Here is a 27,702-nt window from a genome sequence, read left to right on the forward strand (position 1 = left end):
ACAATCATCAGAAATTATTATCAACATTTATATGCAAATAAATTAAGCAACCCAGAAGAAATGGATGCATTCCTGGAAACCTATAAACTAACAAGACTGGAAGAAATTGACAACCAGAATAGACCAATATCTAATAATGAGATTGAACAGTGATTGAAAACCTTCCCAAAACAAGAGCCCAGGACCTGACTTTTCCCTGGGGAATTCTACCAAACATTCCAAGAAGAAATAATACCTATTCTCCTGAAGCTGTTTCAAAAAATAGGAACAGAAGGGAAAGTCCAAGACTCTTTTTATGAAGCCAGCATTACCCTGATCCCCAAACCAGGCAAACACCCCACCATAAGGGAAAATTTCAGACCAATATCCCTGATGAATATGGATGCTAAGATTCTCAACAAGATCCTAGCTAATAGGGCCCAGTAGTACATTAAAAAGGTTATCCACCATGACCAAGTGGGATTTATCCCGGGGTTGCAAGGCTGGTTCAACATCCGCAAATCAATTAATGTGACAGAACAAATCAATAAGAGAAGAGACAAGAACCACATGGTCCTCTCAAATGAAGCAGAAAAAACATTTGACAAGATACAGCATCCATTTCTGATTAAAATGCTTCAAAGTATATGGATAGAGGGAGCATTCCTCAACTTCATAAAATCTATCTGTGAAAAACCCAGGGCAAATATCATCCTCAATGAGGAAAACCTGATAGCCTTCCCTTTGAGATCAGAAGCACGGCAAGGATGCCCACTCTTGCCACTGTTGTTCAACTTAGAACTAGAAGTCCTAGCAACAGTGATCAGACAACAAAAAGAAACAAAAGGTGTTCAAATTAGCAAAGAAGAAGTCAATCTCTCTCTCTTCACAGATGACATGATACTCTATATGTTAAACCCAAAAGACACCACCCCCAAACTACTAGTACTCATACAGCAATTCAGGATGTGGCAGGATACAAAAATCAATGTACAGAAATCAGCTGCTTTCTTATACACTAACAATGAAAATATAAAAAAGGAAATTAGAGAATCAATCCCATTTACTATAGTGCCAAGAACCATAAGATACCAGGGAATAAACCTAACCAAAGAGGTAAAAGATCTGTACTTGAGGAACTACAGAACACTCATGAAAGAAATTGAAGAAGACACAGAAAGATGGAAAAGCATTCTATGCTCATGGATTGGAAAAATAAACATTGTTTAAAATATCTACACTGCCTAGAGCAATCTATACTTTCAATGCCATCCCAATCAAAATTCCACCAGCACTTTTCAAGGTGCTGTAAAAAACTATCCTAAAAATTTTATGGAACTAATAGAGATCCCTAATTGCTAAGGAAATGTTGAAAAAGAAAAACAAAACTGGGGGCATAGTGTTGCCTGATTTCAAGCTTTACTACAAAGCTGTGATCCCAAGACAGCATGTCACTGGCCCAAAAACAGACACATAGACCAGTGGAACAGAGTAGAGAGCCCGGATATGGACCTGCAACTCTATAGTCAACTAATCTTTTTTTTTTTAAGATTTTATTTATTTATTTGACAGACAGAGATGATAAGCAGGCAGAGAGGCCGGCAGAGAGAGAGAGGAAGGGAAGCAGGCTCCCTGCTGAGCAGAGAGCCTGACACAGGGCTCGATCCCAGGACCTGAGACCATGACCTGGACCTGAGCCAAAGGCTTTAACCCACTGAGCCACCCAGGCACCCCAGGTCAACTAATCTTTGACAAAGCAGGAAAAAATATCCAGTGGAAACAAGACAGTCTCTTCAATAAATGGTGCTGGGAAAATTGGACAGCTATGTATAGAAGAATGAAGCTTGACCATTCCCTTACACCACATACAAAGATAAACTCAAAATGAATAAAAGAACTCAATGTGAGGCAGGAGTCTATCAAAATCCTAGAGGAAAACATAGGCAGTAACCTCTTCAACATCGGCTACAGCAACTTCTTTCAAGATATGTCTCCAAAGACAAAGGAAACATAAGTGAAAATGAACTTTTGGGACTACATCAAGATCAAAAGCTTCTGCACAGCAAAGGGAACAGTCAATGAGCCAAAGAGACAACCCACAGAATGGGAGAAGATATTTGCAAATGACATTACAGGCAATGGGCTGATATCCAAGATCTATAAAGAACTCCTCAAACTCAACACATAGAAAACAGGTAATCATGTCAAAAAAAAAAAATGGGTAGAATACACAAATAGACAATTCTCTAAGTAAGACCTACAATGGCTAATGGACACAAGAAAAAAATGTTCATCATCATTAGCCATTAGGGAGATTCAAATCAAAACCACATTGAGATACCACCTTATACCAGTTAGAAAGGCCAAAATCAACAAGACACTAAACAACAAGTGTTGGAGAGAATGTGGAGAAAGGGAAACCCTCTTACACTGTTGATGGGAATGCAAATTGGTGCAGACACTTTGGAAAACAGTGTGGAGATTCTTTTAGAAATTAAAAATAGAACTTCCCTATGACCCTGCCATTGCACTACTGGGTATTTACCCCAAAGATACAGATGTAGTGAAAAGAAGGGCCATCTCTATCCCAATGTTTAGAGCAACAATGGCCACAGTCGCCAAACTGTGGAAAGAGGCAAGATGCCCTTCAATAGCCAAATGGATAAAGAAGATATGGTCCATATATACAATGGAATATTATGCCTCCATCAGAAAGAATGAATACCCAAATTTTGTATCAACATGGTCGCAAGTGCAGGAGATTATGCTGGGTGAAGCAAGTCAAGCAGAGAAAGTCAATTATCATATGGTTTCACTTACTTGTGGAGCATAAGGAATAACATAGAGTACATTGGGAAGAGAGGAGAGGGCATTGGGGGAAAACTGAGGGGGAGATGAACCATGAGAGACTGTGGCCTCTGAGAAACAAACTGAGGGTTTTGGAGGGGAGGGGGTTGGGGGCTTGGAAGAGCCTGATGGTGCATATTAAGGAGGGCACATATTGCATGGAGAACTAGGTGTGTTTCATAAACAATGAATATTGGAACACTGAAAAAACAAAATAGAGCTTGAATTTTAAAAATGGGGAGAATATGTGAATAGATAATTTCCAATGATGGCACACAGGTGGTCAATAGACATAGAATAAGTTATTCAACATCACTAATCTTCATCAGTGAAACATAAATTAAAAACCAAATCGGTGTCAAGTCTCAAGTCTGCGGTGGGGGTTCCCATCAGAAACGTCCCCTTTGCGTATGAGGGGAAGGTCACACACAGGCACAGTGGGCTTTCCGGGGTCCTTCATGCATCACTGTGGGTCCCGTGAGCTGTCACAGGCTTGTGAAAGCTGCTGGCCCAGCCCCAGAGTTCCTGGTGCTGTGGGACTGGGGTGGGCACTTCTAACACGTCCTCCAGGATGCTCAGGCCAGCCCTTGGCTCACACTGAGGGCCACCTGCTTTTGACCCTGCCCAACCCTGCACTGTTGCTGGGCCCTTGCCCTTGTGATGTCTTTGGAAGGAAGGATGGAGGGATCCCTCTTGTCTCAGTGTCCTCCAGTTCCACGCGGGGGCCCCCAAACAGGGCTCTCTAATCTGCCTGCACCCCACCCCCACCCCGGCCATTGCTGTAACTGGGAGAGCCCCTTTCCTGACGCACTCTGAGAGAGGGCACTTCCCTACTTCAGCTCCACCGAGTACCTGCCCCTAGGGACCCCTATTTCCCCCCCTTGCTGTGTCAGGGATGGCGAGAATGACACGTAGCTCTTGGCTCCATAGTTTCATTGCTCCATAACACCTAGCCCTTGGCCGGGCCCCTGCTGGCCACCCTTCTAGCATTCTCCCACCCAGAATATGGAAGTTTGCGAGGTGTGTGTGGGCGGGTGGAATCCCAAGCGTGGAGGCTGCCCTTGGACCCGGGTCAGCAGGACCTGACTGGAGAACCCCGGGGAGTCCTGACCCAAGGTGCTAGGGGCACGTGGCTCCGCTTTCCTCCCCTGCTTAGCAGACCTGTGATCTGAAGTGGGTCTGTTGACTGTGGCTGGACGCTGTCCCCTCTGGGGTGGGTGTTCCAGGTCACCGAGAAGTCACAGCCCTGCAGCTTCTTGGCACAGGCCCTCCAACACAGTTGGCTTGAGGAAGCCACGGGAGGGTTACTCACTGTAATGACAGCCCTGGCGCCCTGTGGTCACTAATTAGCCCATGTCACACACCAGCCCCTCCCCCTACCAAACACAAAGGTCACAGGGGCGTCCTTCCTCCTCTGAGAGCCCGGAGCTGGGGGCTGCCCCTGCCTGCCAGGGGGCAAAATGGTTTCCCAGAGGCAGAGGAGAGCAGGCCCTTCTGTGCTCTTGCCTGAGGAGCAGGACTTCAGCCCCAGGTCTGAGCTGGGGGCTCAGGGCTGCTCTGCAGAGAAGGGTCTGTGCGATTGATAGTGGAGGGCTGGTGAGGGCAGATTCCCGGTGGGGAGCGCTGTGAGCTCCCAAGACCTTGCTCCGCGCTCCCTTTGCTTAACCTGGGAGGGGGCAAAGGGGCGGCCACTGCGGCATCAGGAGGTAGGTGCCTCACATGGGCCCTGACACCAGAAGTGCCCAAATACCCCTGCTGCCAGATATAGGCATGTTCTCAGCAGAACCCGGAGCCTCCCGGGGCTTCACCCAGCATTAAAAATCAGCCACCCCCATGATTCCATGGGGACACTGTCCATGATTCCGAGGGACACTGACCCTGCTCTGCTTTGCTCAGCTTCAGAACCGTACAACGCACCCCTGGGCCAGAACTTCTTCCTGGGCTGCCAGCCCTCTGCGTGCTACAGCACCCATGCCAGCCCGTGGGAGGTGTCTGGCCGGCTGCAGCTGCCCCCGGGGGAGTACAGGACGAAGACTTCTGCCTGAAGGTGTTCTCACAGAAGGCCACGGCCCTGTGCGCGTCCTGTCCCTCTGCGGTGCCGGCTGGGCTGAGGGTCCGAGCTGGGAGGCAACGCACGGCCTGGCAGGTTCACGGCCTGGGTCAGAGCTGCCGCGTCCCAGACAGGATCTGTAAACTCCCGGCTCCCACGGGTCTTCTGCTCAGTGTCCCCTTCCTGCCCCCCGCGGGTCTGTGGGATCCCAGGCTGTTTGCTTCCAACTGTTCAATGCTGGGCAGAGGGTCTCCCTCTAGTAGGGACGGCCCCTGGGCCTAGTGAGTGGGGTCCAGAGAGGGGCGCCGCTTCTTCTGCACACATGATAAACCTGTGCACACACGAGTGCACATGCCACACCCATGTATACTCCCCCACCGCACACCTACATATACATGCGCATCATACCACACACCCTGTGCGTGTTTGCACGCACGACCTGGGAGCTTGCTGGCTCATTGTCCAGAGGCCGTGTCTATAGGGATTCCCAGAACTGGGTCCTCCAGGGGTGAGAGAGAATCCCTCAGAGTGGGGCCACCAAGGCAAACATTTCAGGTTCCATGAAGGGGGCAGCTCTTGACTCGTGACAAATCCCTGGTGGGGGGTGGGGCTGGGGGTTGGGAGGGAAGGGAGGGATAAAGGTCAGGATTCAGTCTGTGTGGTTTGGTGCTAGTAGTGGCTGAGGGTCTTGGGTGGGAAGCCAGTGCTTCGGAAAAGTGAAATGCTTCCTGGAAGAACTTGATCATCTGTACTGTTTATTTACCGTATTTGTTTTTCTCCTTTCTTTGTGCTCCAGGGAGATGGGGGATGTGGTGCCTGGAAAACCACATGAGGTACGAGATCTCTCAGAACAGACGTTCTGGCACTGTGGTATACCAGGCCTTTGGGACTTTGACCCCTATCAGCTGGCGTTTGCTTCTGGAAGAGACGCCACGGAGCAGACCCCTTATTTAACCACAGACTGAGGGAGGGTCCCCGGAGCCTGGGCAGCATCTGCTGTGTGGTTCCTCCAGTGTCCAACCTCCGTCTTCTGGCTCTGACTTCTGCTGCATCCGCTAGGCTGTGACCCAATTACTTTCAAATCCTGTGGCTATTTGAGAGTCTGAAGAACACTGAGAAAACATGCATCAGCACTACTCAGCATGTTCATGTGGTTTCTAGGGTTCACAGTCTAGGGTTCACAGACTCCCGGAGGGTCTCTGGGGTGTCTCTGAAGTGGCCCCCAGGCCAGGACAGTGATTCTCTGCTGTCAGTTCTGTCCTTCTCTGAAGCAATTCCAGGTTGAAGCTGGCAACTCAGGGCTGGTGGGATTGCCTCCCCACATCAGAGAGGGAAGGCCACCCCCCCTCCCCGCCCCAGGGAGCCAACGCCGGCAGGGGTGGGTGTGTGCGATACGAACAGGGAGTGGTGGACGAGAGATCCTCATTTTCCCAGTGATCCCCTGCTGACTCTGCTCTGTGCTTCCCGCCAGCTGCACCCCAGCAAGGTGCACCAGGAGGACGGCCAGCTTGGGAGCCTTCTGGGGAAGCTTGCGGGGAAGATGAGTGGGGCCACCACACCCTCCCCCACAGGCAGGAGGTGGCGAAGACCTCAGGCCGCTTCAACCTCTGTCCCCTGGCATCCCCTTGGGCATGAAGGGCGAGGGGCCTCCTCCTGTCTTAGCTCTGGTCTCTCTCTGCCCTGTGGGGACAGCGATGGTCCCAAGGTCGCATCTCTTGCTGTATTGACGGACTCTCGGAAAGCAGGAAATCAAGAAGCAGGGCGGCCAGACATCCCTAAATCAATATGCTTCTGAGGTGGGAGAAGGCAGCTCCCTTATGCCAGCTGCCACTCACCTGCCCTCAGCTGCAGGCTTCAGGGCAGGTCCGGTGCCAGCAGTGCTTAGGCACATGGTGCCCCTGCCCCTGTCAGCCCCATGCTGTGTGAGGACTTGGGTTTATCACAATTCCAGGCCTGTGGGGGTCACACATAAGTAGAGCATGTGCACTGCTCTCTGGAGGGTACTGGGTTGTACCCCAGGGCCTTGGCTTGTGTCTCAGCTCTGGCTGCTGCACCGAGCACTGTGGACGGACCTCTAAACAGCAGGCCTGGACATCCCAGCTCTGGTGCAAGTGGTCTGGTTCTGGGCTGAGCCCCTTCCTGGCAGCAGACAGCCTTCCCGTGTGCCCTTCTGATGCAGAGACGGGTAAGGGGGCTCTGAGGCCCCTTTGCAAGGGTACTGATCCCACCATGGGAGTTCCACTCTCACTTGGGGCTTGGTCACCTCCCGCTGACCCCTCTTCCTGAGACCATCGCACTGGCCTTAGGCTCCCACACAGGGATTTGGGGGCACAATCGTTTGGTCCTTAACAGAAGAGGAAAAACATTACTGTCCACCCTGGTGAAGTTCGGGGTAGAAAATGGAATCGAAGAAAGCATGTCAGGATCCTTTTGCAGGAAATGAAACTGCACACCCAGTTCTTTCCTATTGAAGGAGCTCCTGCAAAAATGAGTCAGTTTCTGTCTTATTTGATGCTCAAACCAGTGTTTTTACTAACGAGCCTGTTGCCTTGGCTGCCGAGGGTCATGTTTTATTGAGAACATCAAGTACAATGAACAAAGAGCCTGTCTCCGCGTCCGCCGTCAGGCACCTGTCCCCCCTCCCCTGACCTGCGGGGTCCTCACTGTGGTTTAGCAGACGGCCACACGCGGCCTCCAGAAGGTCAGGCCAAGGTCTGAACACAGGCTCTTTCCCACAGTCAAGGGGGGCAGCTTGCTTGGTCCGGATACTGTGCAGAGGGTCCTGAGGTCTTCATGTGGGTGCCCGGGGGGCTCTGCAGAACCCTCCCCTTGTTGCTCCTGGTGGCTTGCCAGGGCTCAGGTGGTGAGGCCACTGGTACAAAGGATGAAAACACAGGTCACAGGGGAAGAGACACGGTGGACATCACACGGTCACTTGGAACGAAACACCAGCCCCCGTGCCCTTCTCTGCGCCTTGTGTGTCTTGCCCGAGGTCTGTCCCCATCTGAGGGTTAAATGGCAAACCTTCCTTCTGGCACACTTGAGAAATCTTCCCCAACACCTCCACACCCAGTTTGGGGGGCTCCCACGTGAAATGCCGAGGGGAGGAGCAGGTGTTTTGGGCAAGACCGCGTTAGCTTGGTGGCTGTGAACCCGCAGGAATCACATCACATGGGAAGACATGTTCCACTGTGCATGTGTATGGTGTTCACAAGTTTACAAAACTACAGGTCCTTGCTCCATGAAGGAGGGCCACGTGATTCTGAGGATGTGATGACCCTCGGCAGCAGGCATGTGGCTCCTGGTCCTGCCCATCACCACATTCTCACCGGGCCATGGGGAAGCCCAGGGAAGCTAAGAACTAGAGTTTCTAAAGATTCCCTAGGGCCCTTGCACATGCTGTCTGGTCCACATCAGCCTCACACCGTGGATATTTGCCAGGACCTGGCATGACTTGCGTTTGGGTTCCTCTTTCTAGGATTCTGAGATCGGTGCCCATGAGCTCAGGATGCCTCTGAATGAGGCCTTTTCCAAAGGTAAGTTCTTCCTTGGCGCTTTCCAGAAAGTTCGTGGGAGCCTGAGTCGTGCCAAGTAGGGGCAAGGGGGGTGAGGGAGTCAGGAGCTCAGGGGGTGCAGATGTGGAGGAGAAGGGGCCTGGGAACTCTGGCCCTGGAGGTGTCCAGCAGGGATGCGGAGTGTGGGGCTGACGCTGCTGGAAGGTGTTGGGGAGTCTTTGGAGGAAAAGCCGGGCAGAGGGTCACTCGACCGGTGGCATCGCCCCACGAAAGTACCAGGTTGATGCTGTGGGACAGTGCACATTGGAGCCATAGCTCTGACTTCCAGGGACTGGCTTCTTGTCTGGCCCAGGATGGGGATGGGGATGGGGACGAGGGTGGGGACTAGGATGGGGATGGGGATGGGGACAGGGACTGGGGTAAGGGTGGGGACGGGGACATGGGTGAGCATGGGCTGCTGGAGGCTTCCCACTGGTGGAAGGAGGGCCGGGACTGGGTTGAGATGCAGGATGTGGAGAAGGAGGCAGCTTGGGGCCTGGAGAGTCGTCAGGCTGGGGCTGAGCACAGTGTGGGCCCTGGCCCTCTGGTCTCTGCTCTCTGCTACAGCCCTGGCTTCTGCTGAGAAGGGGTGAGAGAAGAGGGGATGGCTGCAGGGTCTTTGGCTCCCAGGTGTGGGCCAGGTGAGATGGAGGCCAGCTCCAACTGGTGTGAGTGAGGAGTGTGTCAGCGCTGCCCTCGGACAGCCTGCCTTTAGACCCCGGCTCTGCCCCTGCTGCTTGCAGATTATTCAGCCTGTCTGGGCCTCCGTGTCCTCGTGTACAAAATGGGGATGCTGGTAGTCCTGACCACGTGAGAGCATTCTGAGGACGAGGTGTGGGGGCTCACCCCTACAGAATTAGCGGTCCTCTAGGAACGTACCCGGTACCAAGTGCTGTGCTCAGAAGTCACATTATCCCATCAGCTTGATGGATGTATCCTTTGCATGTTGCAGTCTTTTTCCTTTCCCTGATTTAAAGACTCCTGGACTTTTCCCGCAAGAGGGGAGGGAGAGGACGTGAGGGCCCCCTGCGCTAGTGGAGCTGGTGGCTGCAAGTGCTGCCCTCGCAGTAAGGAACTGGTTATCCCCATTTCACAGGTGAGGGGGCTCCCCCTCCCCTCCTCCAGCCCTGCCCTCCCCCTCCACCTCTGGTCTGTCCCCTGCAGCAACACGGTCCCCCCTACAGCCACCACCACCAGTTTAGACTTACCACAGGTGATAAACCCATTTGTCTTCTCCGGCCCAGTTCAACTCTGATTTACACTGAAGGATGTGTGAGAGTGTTTGGAAGGGCTGGGGGAGGCTAGAACATTCTAGGTGGAAGGAACAGTAAAAGCAAAGGGCCAGAGGGAGAATGTCTTTGTGTCTGTTTGGAGGTCACGTGCAGAGCCCATGTCAGCTCCCAGGAGGGCTGTCTGGGCTTCTGCCACCTCGGGCCGTGGGTGCACGTGAAGGCGTCCTGTTCAGGGAGGGAGTCTCCTCACTGGGGGTGGGGGTGGTCCTAGCGGGAAAAGGCAGGGCCGCTAGAGAGTAAGGGGAGGGAGTAGCTTGCCCACCAAGTGGTGACAGCAATCTGTCCACCGCTCCCGCCTCCCCCGGCCCCATGGAAAGAATGAAGTTCTGGAGCCTCGGAGGGTGGAGACGGTGAGCTTGTCCCCTGGGGCAGAGGGATGCCACATGGAACTTTCCAGAGTCTCTGCAGCCACGTGGGGGTTGTGGAGTCAGGGAAGGGGGCTTGCGGCGGGATGCTGGACAGAGGCAGCTCTCTGTAGTCCTGAAGTCTAATTTCCTTCCTTCTCTGGAGTTCTAGAACTATTCAGGCTGCTGGATGAGGACCAGAGCAGCGCGGTCTGGCTCTCCCTGGCTGAGATAGGTGGCTGGGGTTCTGGGGAACGACTTGCTGATGAGACTTGGATTCTGGATTGTCATAGGTGCTGAGTGTGGCTCGCTCAGTGACCTGTGTTATTTCCACGTGGCTCTAGCGTGCCTTCTCGGGTGGCAACTGTGGGGAGAAATGGGATTGTCCCATGGTCTTCCCAACACATACATCCCTTATTATCTTGAAGATAAAGCTACACTTTCATTTTAGATCACGCTGGGATTCCATTCCTCGCTGATCGGAATGGAAATATGGGTGGTGGGTGCAATTCAACGCCTGACTTCCAGGAACGGATGTCTTAGGTGAATGGAGAGAAGGTGATCCAAACCCAGCAGAAATGTCGGTGACCTATTTCCAATGATGTGGGGGAAATCTTCCTGAAGGTGTACCGGCAGGTACCCAGACCTCGGTGTCGACCCTGACATTGTGTGTATACACACACATGCTCGCACACTGATGCACACGCACATACCTGTTGGTGGGAAGCCCCTCTTGAGTCTGAGCCTTTCCTAAGCCACCTGTTGAGAGGGCTCATGGAGTTGGGACTGAGTTAAGGGCTCCAAGGTGCTCAGGGGAGCATGGAGTCATCACAGGTCACACCCCACCAGGCGGGAGAGTGTCTCTGGTACAGTTGTGCCAGCTCCCAGAGGAGCACAGAGCTCACACTGGGGTTCTTTTGCAGGGGCTATGTTGCGTGTTGGTCTGACCCGGGTGTGTGGACATCGGTGACAGTCCACACCAGCCCTCCTGTCTTTTTCCAGGTGGCTGAGATCCCGGTGCAGGTGGCCAGGCTCTGGGGACGTCCATAAGTGCAGGAATAGCTGCCAGGTGGAGTCTGCTGTTGCCAGTGCTTTGTCCACAGAGCCCAGTGTGGACCCGGGGACGCACTCATGAGGGGCTCACCCTGTAGGCTGGAGACTCCCTCAGTCAACGCTGACTTCAAAGCTACAGCAAAGTGTCAGGCACTTCCTCGCCTTGGAGGCCCAGAGGCCAACACCACCATGGATATCAGTCTTCGTGGGCTTGCCGTCTGGTTGAGGGAAGCAGACAAGAAGCGGAAGCAAATGAGTGAGTGAGATGGTGCGTTGGCGGAGAAATAAAGCAAGGGGAGGGGAGAACCTGTGGGAGCCACCCGGGGCGGGGAGGGCTCTGTTCAGGTGGAAAGGCCCCTCTGCCCAGTCAGTGACTTCCCCAGGCCTCAGCTTCCTTGTTGGAGGGAGCAGGTGAGGGGGTGCTTTTTTTCCAGCTCTCCGACCCCAGCGGTCTGTGTTTGGGGAATGAAAGTGCCTGGAAGCAGCTCCCAGATTACGTGGGTGGTCACCCTGGGCCACGTGGGCGGGCCAGTCTCAGAGCACGCATGCTTGGGTCCCTTCCGGGGGCAGGGGGCGGTTTTCAAGTCCTCACCCCACTCGGACTTCCCTCTCCAGCCCACGAAGGCACAAAATTAACAGCAATAACAGCTCCTTGTGCTGAGTTTTTCTAAATGCCAGGATTTCTGTGAAATGTGTCATGTGTCACTTCATCAATCCTTCCCGCTCTGCCACGCGTGCTTGTGACCTTGGGCCACCTGGTCATCACTTACCTTTCTGTCCCTAAATGTTCTCACTTGAAAATGGGGATAATTATCGGACTGACTTCATAGGGTTGTGATCGGCATGAAATGAGCTGACCCACGTGTTCAGACAGCGCGCAGCAAAGGCTCCGTCGCCGTCTGGCTGTTCACACTGCACGCACCGCTGCTGAGGACAGTGAGGTTCAGAGGCGGGAGGGCAGTCTCAGCTCCGGCTGCTGCACTGAGCACCAGCCAGAGTGGATGAGCTTGTAAACAACAGACACTGATTTCTCCCAGATCTAGGGGCTGGAAGTCCGAGGTCCGGTGCAGAGGGGCTGGTCCTGGGCTAAGACCCTTCCTGGAGGCAGACAGCCTCCCCGTGTGCCCTCCTGGTGTAGAAAAAGGAGAGGGGGCTCTGGGGACCCTTTTCAAGGGCACTGATCCCACCACAGGAGGTGCACGTTCACGTGGGGCCTGGTCACTTCCCACTGAAGCCCCCTCCTGAGACCATCGCACTGGGCTCAGGCTTTCACGTAGGGATTTGGACACAGACGTTCAGGCCATCACAGTGGCCAAGGCAGAACGCGAACCCGTGTCTGTTTGCTCGTGTGCGTGGTCCATGCCCCACACTCCTGGGATGGTTCTCGCTAGTCTGGTCCCCCATGCACGGTCCTGGCCCCAGAGGTCTGCTCCCCTGTCCCCTTCCCTGAGGGGGTTTCCGGAGGTTCTTTGAGACTCTTGAGTTGTGAGGAAAGCAGTTGACGTGTTAATGAATGGATTTCCCAGGGAGCCAAAGGACAGAGGATGAAGCCCCCAGGGAGGAGGCCCTTCTCAGCCGCATCCTGTGAGGCATCAAAGGGATGGAGGCTGAGCTGCCCAGCCGCCGCGTCCTCCGTCTCCGATGCCCTCAGGCTCCCAGTACCTGCCTTGGCCAGGGACACTGGCGTGTCTGCAACCAGTGTACCCACGATGCTTGATCTGCAGGACTGATGATGTCTGCCAGTGAGAGAATCAGTGGGAAAGGGAAAGTCAACCAGAGCCAGTTCTTTCCAGAGTACAGCGTCATTAATTTAAAATGATTTATTTAGTAAAATGGTAACATTGAGGCTAATGTTATCTCCCCGAAAGACAAACCTATTTGTTGTTTGCCACCTTGGGGTGAAGGAGTGAGGCAGGCCAGTCCTGCAGGGGGACCCATGGACCATCTGCAGGGAGGCCTCCCTCGCGCCCGGCGCCCATAGCTTCCCTCCTGCGGACAAGCCCCCTGTGGCCAGGCGTCCTGTTCTCCACATGGCAGTGATGTCCCTGAGGCTGGATGGGGACCGTGGGCATTGGACAGAAGAAGAAAAACTCCCCCCATTTCTGGTCTCTTCTGATTTGCTTAGTGTATGTTTTTCTGGGGTCATCGCTACCCTTTTAGTATTTTGTTCTGTCATTCATCTATTCTTATCTGGATAAAACAACAAGATCAACAACAACAAAACCTCCCCTTTTAAAAAAAGCACAAGAGGTAGTACCAACACACACACACACACACACACACTGGTGACTAGAATAGAGTCACACACTTGGTTTTGATTTTGGGTGTATCTTGGTTTGTTAGAAGGAACTGATTCCCCAAATTTTTTAAAGAAAAAAATTTACATATTTATATATTTATAAGGGTAAACACAATGAAGGGATGGAATATGAGTATAAAGATGAAAAATTTAAAAAAGATTCTAAAAAAGGAATTGATAAAATAAGAAGTTGGTTGAAAAAGAAAAAAAAAGAGGAAAGAGCATGATCAGGCTGGAGACTAGAACAAAGCTATGCATTAGATTTAGAGTATATTTTGATCTGTTAGAAGACATTGTATTCCAAAATCTTAAAGAAAGGATAACCTGTATGTATACAAAAAATATGGTTAAATGCAATGAAGGGATAGAATATGACTATAACAATGAAAATTTAAAAAGATTTTTTAAAAAGTACTGATAAAATAGTTTTAAAAGGTTAAAATAGGAAAGAGGAAAAATAAAAAAATTGAATAAGAAAAAAATAAAGTTTAAAACATTTAACTTTGAAAGACTAAAGAATCATGAGAAAAAAAGCCATGAATTCTATGTGTTGCTTTCCCCTAGCTCTGGAGTTTGCAGTTCATTGATCAGTGAACTCTGTTTTGGCTGGATGTTCTTGCTGATTTTCTGTGGGAGGGGTCTGCTGTAGAGATTCTCAAATGTCTTTGCCCCAAAAGGAATTGCACTGCCCTAGCCAGGCGCTGGGCTAAGTAATCTACTGGGTTTGCTCTTGGGGGCTTTTGTTCCCTGAACGCTTTCCATGCAGCTTTGAAGGACGGGAATGAAAATGGCAGCCTCCCAATCTCCGGTCCTGGAGGAGCTGAGAGCTGGGGGTCCCCTCCTCAGTGTGCCCTCAGAGAAAAGCAGTTAGTCCCTCCTGTCTCCCTGGTCTCCGGCTGCACTCCAAGCTCACCTGGCCTGTGACCAAGCATTTCTATCTCTGGCACACAGCCCTGTTTGGAGTCTCCAAACCCAGCAGATTTCTGCTGTGCGCTCCCGTGCCACTCCTTCTGGAGGAGGAAGGAGGGGGATCTCCCTGAATATGCCACTTGTGGGGTCCCTGCTTGAAGAGCATTGCCCTGACTGTGCCTCAAATTATGGCTTAAGGTAACCCTGAGCTGAGAGCCCCTCCTCAGCTCCATCTCTGCCACCGGCTTCCCTACTCTGATACCTGGCAGTTCTGCCACACTCAGGAACCCCAGGTCTTCCTGTCACCTGGAGGGTCCTGAGACCACACTGTGCCTAGGAGGTCTCCACCCCTGCTTAGCCCCTGGAGCCACGTCCCTCAGTGGAGCAGACTTCTAAAAGTTCCGATTTTGTGCTCTGCTGCTCTACCACTTGCTGAGAGCTGGCCCCTTCCCCCACGGTGTCTCTTCCTATTTATCACCTCGGATTTACTTCTCTGCATGTCCTACCTCCTGGAGAGTAGTCGCTTTTCTGTTCCTAGAATTGCAGCTCTTCTTTTCTTCTCTTTCCTCTTGAGTTTGTCGCTGTTCCAAACGGTTTAATAACTATCTAGCTGAACTATCTAGCTGGACCCAACAATATTTAGGTCTCCTACTCCTTTGCTATCTTGCTCAAAAGTCGAGTGAAGGAAACAGTGCGTTGTAACCAGATAAGCACTCAGCCTTTAACTCTTCTCCCTTAATTTCAGATTTTGGAAATGGGGTTCCTAATGAGGCACCCACCTCTGGCCCCACCTGTGTGTCAGGCTGTATGGTCGTGTCTCTTACTCCCAATGAGCAGACTAGGTGACCCATGAGCCTTTGTCCCTGAACATATTGGTTGTGTCCAGGCTGTTACGGGTATGATGGGATGTCAGGGTGGTGTCTGTGGCTGAATGGACTGAGGCTCATGGACCGAGGCTTGTGGACAGTGCACACAACCTTCCCAGGAGGAGGGAGATGCAGGGCTCTCCAAACGCAGTCTTGAGAGTCTCAAACCCCTCCTCCCCAGGGAAGGCATCACAGATTAGTGATGGGCAATTAGGAAGTGTGTTTCCAGAGAGATCTCCAGGGCAGGGAGCTCTGGGAGCCACTGTTCACCCCACTTTGTCTCTCTCCTCATCAGGAGGTCCAGAAGCTGGTTTGTAAACCCATCTGTTTGCAGAGTGCTGGGTGTGGTTTAATTCTACATCCTTCTCCAGTGTGGGGGCAGGTGTACTCGCTCTGGCCTGCATGAGTTCTTCTAGTGTGTTCTGTCTGCAGGCCACTCACCTGACCCCGGGGACTGCTGGGCAGCCGGGAATGCCAGCTGTTGTTTCTGGAGTTTTCAGACTCCAGGCAGTGTGACAAAACCCTGATTTTCATGGGGAGAGACCTGAGATCTGGTGAGTTAGTGTGGGCCTCCTGACCCTCTGTCCTCCAGCCCTTCTGAGCATTTGACCAAGGCCTGATTCCTATGGAAGGTAAACAACTGGGAATTTAGAGGAGACAGCTCACAGAGACCCCACTTCCAACACTGGTTCCAAGCTCGGAGGTTCCCAACATGGCCTCTGGGTTTGATGATTCACCGGAAGGACTCACCGAACTCACTCAAGCTCTCATATTCACAGTTATGGTTAATTACCAGAACAGGATTCAGGTGAAAACCAGCCATGGGAGGACGTGCGGGTGCAGAGCCCAGAAGGCACCAAGAGGGGAGTCTCCATTCTCCTCCCAGTGGAGTCAGGGGGTACAGGACCCAGAGTGGATCCTCTGCCCTGGGGCTTAGACCCCCACCCAGGCCTGGACCTGCGCACATCCTCATGGCTGCTCTCTGTGGCCCTGTGGGCCCTGAGGCTGAGCCAGCCCCCTGGATGGCAGAAGGACACCCCAACCTTGGGCTGGGGCCTCCTCTCCAGGCTCCTCTGTCCCAGAGGAAATGTTCCCGGCCACACGGGAGGGTCTGCCTCTCGGGCTGGGCGGTGTGGGCAGTGCACTCCCTCTGCTTCTGCCTCTTCTCTCCTTTGCATCCGAACTGTGGCTTAGTCAATTAAACGAAGAAGTCTATGCAGTTGGGTTGAGACGGGAAGTCAGACTATGCGAGTATTCGGTTTGTACGGAATATTAATTCGGGGCTACGGCAGTGCACAGACTGGGCAGTGGCTCTGGCTGCTCAGAGGCCCGTGTGGGCACTGAGTTCAGAGTGTGATTTCATTGTTTCCTGTCTGAGGCATTCATAATACAATCAATGAGCCTTCTTGCCCCGGTCACTCTGGTAAATGAGAAGTTACTCCCAAATGATCTTATCCGGTCCAATAAATAGATGAAGTTATTGAATTTATTAACATCTAAATTAAAAGGTCTGAGAAAAGCAGTTCCCATTAATCACCTTGTCAGCAGCCACCCCCATGGATAAGTGACTGGAGGCGGATTATCATTATTATCATTACTACTACTGATTTCTGGAGACACGTTGTTTTTGAACAATAACAGTGTTTTACAGAAGCTGCTCAGACAGTGTTGTTACTCATTTACAGATTTTCTGAGCCGGAAGCAAACAGGCAGTGCTGTCTGGGGCTTTCTGGTGAGGATCTGGTGCGGGGGGAAGGTGAGACCTCTGCTCTTGAAGCAGGTGCCAGAAGCGGGATGCGAAGCTGTGTGTATTTTACTGACCTCATGTCTCCCGGGGCATGAGGCTCTCCAGTTCTGGCTCTAGCCTACAAGATAGGGCCCCCTCTCCCACCCTCCTGACCCTCTCCCATTCACCTGTCGTGCTGTTTGCTAGCCTCCCGCGGTCGGGTGCCCTGGGCGCCCCTGCAAGCTGTCGTGCACTTGTGTGCTGGGGCCCTCCCATGGCCCTCAGGCTGGCTCCACGTCCCACCCCGACAGCGGGACACTTAAGCCCTCATGGCCTCTGGCTCGAGTGGTGGTCTGTCATCTGCTGCAGTCCCACGTCTGGTCTTTTGGCGGCTCGCCTGGGACCTGACCCTTCCTGAAGGGCATGGGGAAGTCCCTCCACTCTCCTGAGCTCTGTGAAGAGCCAGAGGGGGCTTGCCCGCCACCAGGGGAGACTGAGGGTGAGGTGTGTGAGGCCTTGCTGTCCCCTGTTTTGGAGCTATCAAGATCCACCAGGGGTTCAACGGGGGAGTCAGAGGCCCATTCCGGGCCAGCTGACGGAGGTGCTGTAATCTGACCTGCTCCCTGCCCCCGCCCCTGCCCCCCCCCGAAGTCCCCAGGATTCCCTGCAGGCTGTAAGGGGCTGGACTGTGAACCACGAGACCACTTTCCATAGATCAGAACCCAGCACAGGCCCCTCCAAGGTGTGAGGAGGATGGGGCTCTGGAGTCCATGCCCGGGCTGCTCCCAGCCTTAACCCCATAGAGTACATGGGTCATGGCCTCTGATGTGGCCCAATGTGGCACTCTCTGGGCCCCGGTGAGGGCTGACCTGCTGTTCTGTCCCTCTCCTCTCTCTTAGGCTAAACGCCTTTCCTAGCAGTTTCCTGAGACGCCCCTTCAGGACTGTTTCTTGGGCGGTCCTGCCTTCATGCACCGTTTTCACCCCTGCAGGGGTGGATATGAGGGTAGGGTAAGGGCGGGGTGCAGCCCATGGAAAGCCCTGAGGTCCCGCAGGGGTTTGGGCTATCCCCTGAGGGCGTGGGGATCCCTGGGGGGGGGGGTGAGTCAGGAAGAACGGCAGTGGGATCCGTGCTCTGAGCCTGTTGGAGAAGGGGAGGAGGGCGCGGCATCCTCCGCACGGGCAGTGGGCTCTGGGCTCCAGCAGCGGGGCCAGAGCGGAAGGGCTGGGCCGCAGAGGGATTTCAGGTAGCATGGCAAGAGGAGTCGGGGTGTCAGGGTGCCTAGGGTTGGAGGCTGGAGACTGAAACTGGTCACCAAGAGAGGCCGAGGCTGTCGGTCCCAGTGCTCCCCCAGGCAGAGGTGTGTGGTGTGGTGGAAAACCACCTAGGCTCTGGCTTCTCATTCTGGGACAGGCGTTAGTTGGCTGGGCCACCATCAGCCAGGGGCTTGAACAACAGACACTTAGCTCTGGCGGCTGAGTTCTGTTTCCGGGGCGGGTTCGCCGCACGGGTGGGGCGGTAAACAGCGGTCATCTTGCTATGTGGTCTCGTGGCCTCCTTTGCACTAGTTCGAGCCTGGGTATGAAAGAGCACAAGGTCTCCAGCATTTTTTCTTGTTCGGGTGCTAATGCTGTCATGTGTGCCCCCTGTCATGACCTCAACCTGCCTCCAAACACCTCCCATGAACTGGGAGGAAGGAAGACCTTCTCTCTGTTGGCCTCTGTGGCCTTCCTGGTCCCCAGACTCTCCATGATTAGGAGGTTCTCAAGGCAGATGTAGCAATGGGCCACTGTGGCTGCCTGGAGAACCTTCTAGAGCTCAGCCAGGAGCTCCGGGACCACAGAGCCTGCGGACACAACAAGTCCTTAGGTGTATTCTTCCCTTGCCTCTGGGAAGCAGCTGTTTGCAGAGGCCTGTAGAGCTTTCTCCTTTGCTTTGCAAAAAAATGTTAAGCAAACATTTAAGGAATAAGGGCTTTATAATGATGAGAGCAAACAGGAGGGATACTGGTTATTATAGAACATAAGTGTTTAAGGAAAAGAGGAAAGGAAAAGTATCTGGAAAGCTCCAGCTTGTCCTGAGCAGGTCTTCTCGGACTCGCCTTTCTCACTCTTCAAACTGTGGGTTAAAGCCTCCAGATCCTGGCCTATAGGTGGCTCCCAAGAGCCTTGGTACCCAGGTGCTTTCAGGTAAACTGAGGTCCTCCTTCTTGGATCCATAGAAAGGCAGACATGATGGCACGCCAACACCAGAGAGGACCAGCTCTGCTGGGCCCCGAACTGGGTGGCAGGCCAGGCTACGCCTAAGGGAAAGTTGGGGAGCAGAGGAGAAGGAAGCCAGGGACCCCAGGAATAGCCTCAAGGACTTGCCCACCTGGCAGGTCTAGCTGGAGTGCAGGGCTGCTTGCCAGGGAAGGTGCTGTCCGTGTTCCCCGGCTCGTTCACACACCGCCGACCCTGGGCACACTAAGCCTAAAGTTGGACAGTTTGTCCTAACATGTGATTTTGCTTGGCCTCAGCCACCCTCTCTGGGCCTCGAACCCCTCGTCTGTGACTTGGTGAGTAAAGTGTGCCTCTCCCTGGGCTGCTGTGAGGTTGCAAGAAGTGGGGCTCCCTGAGTGCCTGGCCTGAAGGCAGTGCCTGCCCGGCCACCTCTGGGGGTCCCTCCCGGTCCCAGGCAGGGGTCTGTGGGGGCCGTGAGGCCAAGGTGCTCAGCCCACAGCGATCCCCCTGGGCTCTGGCCTCCTCTCAAACTGCTCACCTAGCATCTCATCAGATGCAGAAGGTGAATGGCTTCCTGGGGGGCAGAAGGGTTCTCTAGCTCCCACTGGAAGCTGCTTTGTACAGTGACTCTAGAAAGGACACATTTCATCTCATTCCGGAGCTGGAAGGGACCTTCAGAAGCCATTTGCTGTGGCACAGGCCCAACCAGCTGTGACATCTCTTGGTGGCAAGGGTAGCTGCCTGGGAACAGGAGCACAGGGACATGGTCATGGAGCACAGGTCATGGAGCCTCGGAAAGAGGGATGTATGGAGCCTAGTGACATCCATGGCCCAGGACAGCTGGAGGAATGTTGGCTGGTGTGGACTCTGGACCCCTGCAGGCGTTGGAGATCTCTGGGCCCTTGGTTCTTAGTGGGTGCTTGGAGGAGTAGAGCCTGGGGGCTTCCCTGGGGAGGTGGGGGTTCATGGCCACACTATTTTGGGGGATTTTCCATTTCATTTCACATCCCTCCCAGCCCCACATCCCCAGGGTGTCTGAGGATCTTGATGGGGTGATCGTCACAAGGCGTGCCTCTGGCTCAGAACCACAGTGAGAAGTCCCAGTGAGGGCCCAAAGCTGGGTTAGGGTAGCCGCGGGACAGCCAGGTCTGGGTGTTGGGGACAGCAGGGTGTACACATTCCAGATGTGGCTGAGACCCAACTAGACAGAGGCTGTCTCCCGACCCAGGTGCTGATGGCCTGCAGGCAGGTGCTGCTCAGGAGAAGCAGACGATGCCATCTGCAGGTGGGCGAGGGGCTGGTGGACAGAGTGGCCTGGGCCCTGGGTGTGAGGCGGTGTTGCTGGAACCTCCCGGCAGCTGAGTGAGAGCCTCGGGGCACAGGAGACAGCAGTGGCAGCTTGACTGTGAGACCTGCTCCCCTGGCCCCTTACCTGGGGCTCCCCAGGAAACAGATTCTCCCGGAAAACACTGGAAGAACACAAACAATGACACTCATGGACACCCAGGTGTCACATGGCGTCGACACTACAGACGTGATAGGTCCTACCTGGCACATGTTGGTGTCACGTTCATTGTGAGCAGGAGCGGCTGCACACTCGGGCTTTGTCCGTGGAAGGGACCTCGCCCGGCGGTGTGGGCCCACGGAACCCAGAGCAGGTGCAGATGCAGTGGGGGAGGCGGCCCCATCTGGGAAGTGCCTGGCTGCAGGTCACTGTCTTGAGTGTGGGGTGCGCCCTTCAAAGGCCTCGCTCCTCTCCAGACTTGCTTTCTCCTCGCCCACCTGGCTCTTGGCTGAGTCCTCCCTGGGGATCGCCCTCCCACTTCCCTCGCTTGCCTGGCAAAGATGTCGGTCCCAGTAAACCTACTGCCTGATGAACTCTGCCTCCGCCTGCTTCTGGGAGCCCATGTGACGACAGCTGCAGCCCTGCAGTCTTTCCGTCCCTGTACTGCCTCCTGAGTGGGAGGAAGGATGGTGACAGAGGCTAGGGACCTGCCTGCTGCCTTGGGACCCTTAAGTGAGAGCTCTGCCCTGAGCAGTTTTCCAAAGCCTTGTAGATGCACTCAGAAGTGCAAGGAGACCCAAGAGAGGCTGCTTCACTCGCCAGGCGCCTGTGTCCTGTGCCCTCGGCTCCATGGCCAGTCTTGGAGAAACAGAGGGAGGAGAGACTTGCAGACGTCTGGGACTCCTCGTTGACCCAGACCCACGAGCATCACAGGAACAGGCCACACTAGACCTTGCTTCTAGCCAGAGAGCAAAGATCCGTATATGGGCCAGGCCCCTTGGAGTCGGGTTCTCTAGAGAAACCGTGCACACACTTGTGTGTATGTGTGTGTGTGTGTGGGGGGGGGGTTAGAGGTATTTATTGTAAGACAATGACTGACCATGGCAGAGTCTGCTGGCTCTAACACCCACAGGCACCAGCAAGTTGGGGACCCGGGGACATGATGGTCTTATCCCCTGTTATCCCCTCTTCCTCAGGATGTCAGTCTTTTATTTCTTAGGGCCTTTGAATGATGTACTAGATACACCCAGTGCATGGAGGGCAAGTTTACTGGTTTCCATGTTAATCTCATGTAAAGTACACCATCCCAGAGTCACTCTGATGTGCTTGACTGGGGGGTCTTGGCACCGTGGCGCAGCCAAGCAGATGTAAATCCGGCCATCAGCCCCCGATCACCCCACCATGGGACATCACCTCTGTTCATTTCAGGCAAGGGGACATGGCTTCCACCATCTTCCTGGAAGATGTCCAAGGACCATGCCCACGGACCACACCCATGGACCACAGGAGAGCAGGCAGGTGGCATCAGGTGAGAGAGAAACCAGGCACCTGCTAAGGTATAGCTGTCCCCACCTGGAGACGATGTCAGCCCCAAAGGGTCTTCCTCCTTCTCATGTGACTGTGGGTATTTCATGATCTACAGCACTCGGCTGGGCCTGGCATGCTGACTCTCCTAGGGCCACAAAGTAAACCCTTTAGGTGATGGGGCCATGTTCATCTGCTGCATATTCTTTGTGTTACAACTATTTAAAGACCACTGTTGGCTTGTTGGTCATATGGAGACAGTCCGAGGGCTGGACTGGCCTTCGCCAATCTTTACTCAAACTGCTAATATTCTCAGTACTCCTGGATGCTTGATATTCCCGACCCCTTCCTGTCCCTGAGGGTGCTCCCTGTCCCCTGCCTCTTTCAAACCCAGCCGCGCAATAGGGCCCTTGGGACAGAAAGTTGCAAGGTCAGCAGGACAGAAGGAGTGCCCACCAACACAGCCTCCACCCACCCAGAGGCCTCCCAGCCGAACCTGCCGTCCTGTTTGAAGCTGTGGGCCCCCCACACCTGGGCCAGAAGGGGAGGGGCTTCAGCCCACTGACCCACGCATGGCCTGGAGCCCACCCCCGGGGCCGAAGCCACATTCAGGCAGGTACTCCGAGGGGCCCTGTGGTGTCATGGAGAAGGGAGTCCCTGCCTGCAGTCCTGTGAAAGCCCTCCAGAGCCCCGGCTTGGGTTGGCGGGATTGCACCTGTCAGTTCCTTCCCAGGCCCTTGAGGGTGGGCGCTCTCTCCACTAGCTGATGGAAACGGAAGGTTCTCCCCAACCCAGAGTGAAGACAGTTACCCAAGGGACCGGCAGCACGCCGGACTTGCCCGGAGGATGGGGTTCTCTAGGGCACCCAGTGAGGCTGGCAGGGAAAGCCTACAGGGGGATGCAGGGCCCCTTGTGTGCTGGAGGTAATACTGCAGCAGAACCATCGTGAGCTGCACGCTGGGTGGCATTGCACATGTTCTCCCTGCTTGCAGGGAAGCCACCAACATCTCCAGAACCTTCTCAGCGTCCCTGGTGGTAACGCTGCCACGCTAGCTCCCAGTCTGTGACCGCTTTCCCTAGCGCCTGGTGTGTTCCTCCCCACTTTCTGTCTCTGTGAGAGTACCCCGGGGTACCTTGTCTGCAGGCAATCACATGGTGTCTGTCCTTCTGGCCCTTCTGTGTCAGACTCTGCTGGGCCCACAGGGCTCTCACAGATGCCAGTGGGTCTGGTGTGCGGCCGAGGTGGAGGCCCCCATGGGAGCAAACTGCCCAGTGCATGGGTCCAGGAGCCACGGGGACAAACTGCCCAGTGCACAGCCTTCCAGATGTTCAAGGGCAAAATGCCCAGTGCATGGGCTTCCGGAGCCCGACTGCCAGGCCCTCCAGGGCAGAATCAAGTTATTGATGTCTTTAAAGAGGTTATGAGAGGGAAAATGAGCTGGCCAAGTGTCCCCCGCAGATGTGGGCTGGGAAAGGAGGTGGTGCTTGGGGACGGAGCCTGGCCATTCCTGTCCCCTTCCCCTTGAGCCACCGCCATCTCGAGTCAGCCTGGCTTCTTCCCCCCAGAGCTTGTGGGGTGGCCGTGTCCCCCTTGCTGTCATAAACGGTGGGTAACAACATAGCCCTGGGCAGGGAGTTGGACCCGCGGTGCAGGCTCGTCTGCTTCTCCTTTCTCTGCGGCCCTGAGAGGAAGCTGTCATGTCCTAGGAGGCCATTTCCTAGCCTGTAAAGGGAAAGGGCCGTTTCAGTGGTCCTTATACTTCCCTTTAGCAGCGGGACCCTTTCCTGGGGTAAAATCTTGCATGCAGTCCGTGGTAGACACAGAGAGCAGAGCTGCTGAGTGGTATGGCGAGATAGAGCCCTGCTCATGGCCTCCCCTCCCTGAGGCCACGGAGGACACCCCACCCCACCTGCAGAACTCCCCACCCTCTCCCCCCGCTCCCTGGGTCCCTAGCAGCACCTGATTCTGGGACACGCCATCCGTTCCTACTGAATGAGGTTCCTGCTCCCACGAAGGCCACGCTGCTGGGGATGGAGCCAAGGACACTCCTGGGAGTAGCAGTCCCTGCACAGAAGGGGTTAATCACATGTGCCTTCAGAAGGCAGCTCCAGCCTGCCACGGGTACAGCCCTGTGACAGGGGTCCCTCAGTACCCCCCCCACCTCCGCAGTCCTTCTGTGGGTCCTTGGCCTCCAAAGTCCGCCTGGATGCCCCCTCCCTCAGGCTTCCCCCTCTGATGAGATGTCCCTCCACATGGGCATCGCAGCCCAACCCCCACACCTCGCCCTGCTCTCACTCTCTGCTCACTCCCTCTCGGCACTCCCCTGTTTTCTGGACCATCCCCGCTGGAGGCAGTCCCTGGGTTCCCTTTGCACCATAGGTGTGACCCCATGCCCTCATCAGTGGGATGGACAGGATGCCCGCTGCACAAGGGTGCCAGGGCATGGCTTGGGATGACACAGGCGAGACTCCTGTCTCCTCAATCTCAGAAGCCCCAGCTCCATGCAGATTGACATGGGGGAGACATAGGGGAGCAACTGCGGGACATGGGTCGGACCAGGTGAGGAAACACCCTTGGGGCCGTAGCAGGACTCAGACTCCGTCGTGCAGAGAGCTGGTTACGACCTGAGTGAGTGCCCATGATGTTCATGGCACCCCAGCAGGTCCGAATGCCACCTTGCTTGGAAGTAGGGCTGCTGCAGACAGAACCTGTTATGCCGGAAAAGGATGGCGGCGGAGCTGGGCAGGTGCGGGGCTGGGCTGGTGTCCCTGCGAGGAGGACTCTGGACGCTGATGCTCCGTAGGGAACGGCGTGCGCAGCTGCAGCCAGCATTCAGGGCACGGTGTCTGTGCCCCAGGGAGTACCAGGGACACCGTAAACTGCTGGAAGCCGGGAGAGCATGACACAGGGTGCCCCTGGCCTGAGAGGGAGTCCTCTGCAGCCACTGTGCTTGGTGTCCCGTCTCTGGCCAGAGACCACGTCTCTGCTGAGTCTGTACGTGGTTAGGGCAGCCTGCCCACTACCACAGCTGGGATCCTCTGCAGGACGGGGACCCGGGGGCTGCGAGTGACCACACAGGGCGAGCTAAGCCCGACAGCAGACCCGACGGGGCCTCACAGCCCTGGACTGACCATGTGCCTCTGAGAAGGACAGAGGGCCTCCGTGCCATGTCAGCCGTCGGCGCTGTGGTTCCTGGAGCCCAGATGGTGTGTGTCCTGCTCTTCCTGAGGACATGGGCCCTCCGAGGACTCTGCCTAGGATGTGGCCTTGCCTCGGCGCCCGTGGGGCTGAGAGAAGCTTCTGTGCACTTTGTGGTCAGCGAAGGGAGATGGGTCTGGGGAGGCCGTGCTGGCGAGTGGCCCGAGGGAAAGGCAGCAAAAGCAGTGTCCATGTCTTCCACAATCCTCGCTGTCTACAGACACTTGCATAGAGCCTGGGCCCTCGCTGCCACCCTGTGGGGCTGGCGGCCCCCGGGCAGGAGGGTGGGACCCTCCCAATCCACGAACCCTGGAGGCCCAATGCCGTCCTCTCGGGCCAGGAGAAGTGCCCTTGGACAAGCCCTTCATCTGTTGAATCATGTTTTTACATCACTCCTCAGCTCGTTTCCTCGCTCGCGTATTCATGGCACGTACGTGGGGAGACGTTCTTCTGTGTCAGGTTCCATAACCAAATCCAAGCCTGGAGTTAAAGATAAAGCAGGAGAGCTCCTGCCCTCCCGGGGCTTGCTCTCCGAAGGCGGGTAAAGAGCTAGCTTGCCCCGGGGACTCTGGGAGGAGGAGGCTCAAAGACCAGGAAAGCAGGGGGGCTGTGGGAAACGCAGCAGTCAGGGAGGCCCTGGGCTCGGGGCAGGGGGCATGAGCCACGTGGAAGTCTGGGGTGAGTTGCCTGGGCACATGTCCTACTAGGGAGGTGGGTGGGTCCTCTTGGGCCAGCCGGGACTTGGCATTTTGTTCTGAGGTGCTGGGCAGCAGGGACCCATGGCTCCAACACATATCTTTCGAGAAGACATGTCAGGCTCCTGAGGTCCCCGAGGGCATCTCCAAGGCCCATTAAGGCAAAGATCACCAAGACGCTCTGTTCCAGAGCTCTGCGGGCCAGAATAACCTGCAAACCCACAAGACTAAGTCCTACAAGCTGGCTTCTCCATTGATTCCCTTTTCCTGTAGCATCTGACTGACAGCCTGCCCATAGTTACAGACAACTGTGTGTCACAGAGCTGGTGTGGCCTCCCTGTGGGACCACCGCACGTGTCCCTGGCCTCTCCCTACACTGCACACACACACGACACATGCACATGTGTGCACATGCCATATACATGCCATGCACACGGATGTTCTGTGTGAGGCCCAGGGAGTCGGGAGTGAAACCTGAGTTCCCAGAGCCCCTCATGGGCTTGGAGACAGAGAAGGAGGAGCTTCCGGGGCAGGTGGCTGGGGCCCTTCTCCCAGCGGGACCCTGCCTCCATTCCCCATCATACTTTCCTGGTTGGGGGAAGGCTGGTGTGCTTGGCCAGGGTGGGGGCTCTAGATGAGTGCTGGGGGGCTGCAGCCCCTGTCCTGGTCTCTGGCTGGCCAACAGGACAGGATCACAGGAGCCCAGGTCACTGCCCCTCATTCCTACAGCTGCAGGGTGGCCTGTCCTCACAGGAGCATGGACGGGATCTGGCTGGAAGCAGGTGGGTAGCTCCCTGTTTGCTCCTGTATCTCTGGACCGCCTCGTCCTGGAAGGTCTGCCTCGTGGCCTGAGGACAAGTTCAGCAGCAGGTGGATTTCAGGAGCCATACAGGCTGAGGCAGACTCCTGCCACAGGATGGAGCTCATGTAGAACCATGCCTTCCCAGCCCAGAGATGCCAGGTAGCCGTGGATCCGGGCTGCAAAGACCTCTGCGGGAGCTTGTGGGTGTAGGGCCCGTCCTGAGAGCTGGTCCTCCCTCCCCGGCTTCTCCCGCATGCAGATTGATTCCCCCATTTCTTTCCACATTCACCATTTTATCTCCATAAATTTTCCAAGCTGGAGCATCACAGTGCGTTAGAGCTGTGCCTTCCATACATCAGTGCCCTAATTCATCACGCTGCTCTAGATGATGGCAGCCGAGCCCAGTAAGCCCTGCACATCCCAGCTCATAGCTTGTGAATATGGTGCTTGGAAGAGACCGAGCGGGTTCCCTGTTTCTCTTCCCTCGGGGTTCTCTTCCTCAGGAAGTCTCACTTCCACCAAACTTGGGAGGAGGGTTGGGGCGGGGGGACAGGGCTGGGCGGGCAAAATCTTGGATTTCCTCCATCTGTCCTTCCTTTGCTCTTAACAATTAATTGCAGAGCACAAGCTGCACGGCGCCTGCAGCTCACCTTGGAATTCAGGCTTCAGACACGGGGCTTGTACGTGTTTGTATGTGTCCGCCACCTGCGTCATTAGTCAACGCTCTGTCAGCAGAGTGTGTCAGCCCCCATTAGCCGGGAAGACCAGCCGATCCCATGAACCTTGACACACAGTGGAGGCTGGTGCCAGGGTTGGGGGGGCATGGGTGACCCTGGGGAGGCTTAGCCCTGGAGAGTCGACGCAGGCGGGGCTCTGATCAGGAAGGAATGCAGGCTTTTGGTTTCCAGGAGACCAGAAAGGGGCTCTGAAAATACACATCGCACCCTTTCCAGGATGGCTAAGAGCCACCTGGCCAAGGACCATACACGCCCATGCAAGTGCACAGAAACGCTCGGCCTCTGAGGGCCCCAGTTCTCTGAGTGGGAAAGTCCTCCG

General features: G+C 55.0%; 1 long non-coding RNA gene across 1 annotated transcript in view; it reads right to left on the reverse strand.

The window, feature by feature from the left end:
- LOC309850529 overlaps positions 1-27,702 on the reverse strand; it is a 510,333-nt gene that overhangs the window by 20,639 nt on the left and 461,992 nt on the right. The window lies entirely within an intron of this gene.

This window comes from Mustela nivalis (assembly GCF_964662115.1).
Source record: "Mustela nivalis genome assembly, chromosome: 16".
NCBI lineage: Eukaryota > Metazoa > Chordata > Mammalia > Carnivora > Mustelidae > Mustela > Mustela nivalis.